Here is a 1,755-nt window from a genome sequence, read left to right as displayed (position 1 = left end):
TTGGTTTCTTTCTGAGCAGTAAAGCAGACCAAAAACTCAGGGCGCGTTTAAAACATACAGTGTGCTCTCCTTCAGAAATGAATAAGAACCCAGTGGTGTTAAATACCCACTGGATGTAATGACTATAGGGCATGAGCTCCAATGTGGCTCAAAGAATTGGGACAGCTTTTGCTAGATTCAGTCTGCATTTTGCGCATTGATGGCTGAAGCAAGTGGCCTGCAGTTACAGTTTGTCTGTGAGCTCCTGGTCGCAGTGGCACTAAAGTGTTTATACCCAGCAGGGTCACCCAGAGTCGGAGACAGTTCACCTATTCATCCCTGCGCTTGCGGTGGGAGCCATCATTGGAAAACAGGGTCAACACATCAAACAGCTGTCACACTTCGCCGGAGCTTCAATCAAGGTGAGTGACGGACAGGAAGTGAAGTTTGGAATCTCAATGATAACGTGTCGATGCCAGCTGTCTAACTGCTGTCACTGACTGATAGGAATTGGAAGCATAAGTGAAGGTTGCCGGTTTTTTATTTGTATTTAATGCTGGCTGTCTGCCCTCTTTTCAGATTGCCCCTGCAGAAGGAATGGATGCCAAACAGAGGATGGTCATCATCATAGGACCACCAGAGGCTCAGTTTAAGGTGTTGTACCTCTTCACAGCCATATGAACACATAAAACACTGTTAGCAGAAATAAAAGAATGGAGCCACATTGTAAAATTTGATGGTAGCAGCTGTTGGCAGCTCTTTGACTTATTTTGCAGTCAGTTTTCTTGTTTCATTTACTTTTGTTTCATTGGCTTTTATTAGTATGTTAGTGGCTCTTTACAGCCAGTATGGAAATGTTTTTCCTTGAAAAAAAGAGTTTAATTTCTAAAATGCACTTTGAGAAGTCTGTAATCGAACCTGTCCAACTGCAGGCTCAGTGTCGCATCTTTAGCAAACTGAAGGAAGAGAATTTCTTTGGACCCAAGGAAGAGGTGAAGCTGGAGGCACACATCAAGGTTCCTTCCTATGCTGCTGGACGAGTCATCGGGAAGGGTGGAAAAACGGTAAACAAGGGAGCAGAGTCATTAATCACTACATTAGCTGAACAAACCCAAGCCAGGATTCAGCGAAGTGTAACTTGGCATTCACTTAAGTTTATTTCAACAAATGAAAAATGGTGTTGTCCATACCCAATTCTTTACCCTTAAACGGATACTTTGCAGATTTTCAACCAGCTTTTTGTCATAATGATGTGGGCTGTATGTGTGAATTAACTGCCCTCTGTCTTACCAGCGCTCAGATTTCTCAGCTCAAATCTGATTCATGATGCGTTTCACGTCATCCAGCAGATTTTTGTTGGCTGTAGGGCTGTTGCTCTAACTACAGATTGTACTGCATTTTTGTATGCCTGCTACTACAGACACAAAGAGCACAAAAGCAGATCAAGGGAAAGACTGCCCTCCTCTCTCTCAGATCAAACTATAAAACCAGGCAGTGCTGTTTAAATATATACCAAGACTCGGTTACTGGGTTGTTGGGTTTTTTTGTTGTTGTTTTTTTAAGATTATTTTTGGGGCCTTTGCCATCATTTGACAGGACAGTTATAGTGTGGAAGGGAGTGAGTGGGGATGATATGCAACAAAGGGCCAAGGTTATACTTGAACCTGCAGCCATTGTGGCAAGGATACAGCTTTTGTACATGGGGTGCTTGCGTTACCAGGTGAGCTAATGGGCACTCCTCTGTTAGTGCAATCACTATTTCTTGCCCCAAAATGT

General features: G+C 43.2%; 1 long non-coding RNA gene across 1 annotated transcript; it reads left to right on the top strand.

Moving 5' to 3' along the window:
* Window positions 1-284: 284 nt before the first annotated feature.
* On the top strand, window positions 285-1,042 carry LOC121965122. Its single transcript, XR_006107452.1, has 3 exons — window positions 285-401; window positions 559-633; window positions 912-1,042. It is a non-coding gene; the product is annotated as an uncharacterized LOC121965122 (long non-coding RNA).
* The last annotated feature ends 713 nt before the right edge of the window (window positions 1,043-1,755 follow it).

This window comes from Plectropomus leopardus, unplaced genomic scaffold, assembly GCF_008729295.1.
Source record: "Plectropomus leopardus isolate mb unplaced genomic scaffold, YSFRI_Pleo_2.0 unplaced_scaffold18698, whole genome shotgun sequence".
In the NCBI taxonomy this organism is placed as follows: Eukaryota; Metazoa; Chordata; class Actinopteri; order Perciformes; family Serranidae; genus Plectropomus; species Plectropomus leopardus.
Note: the sequence above shows the minus strand (reverse complement) of the source record. Positions and strands in the feature narration are given on the sequence as shown.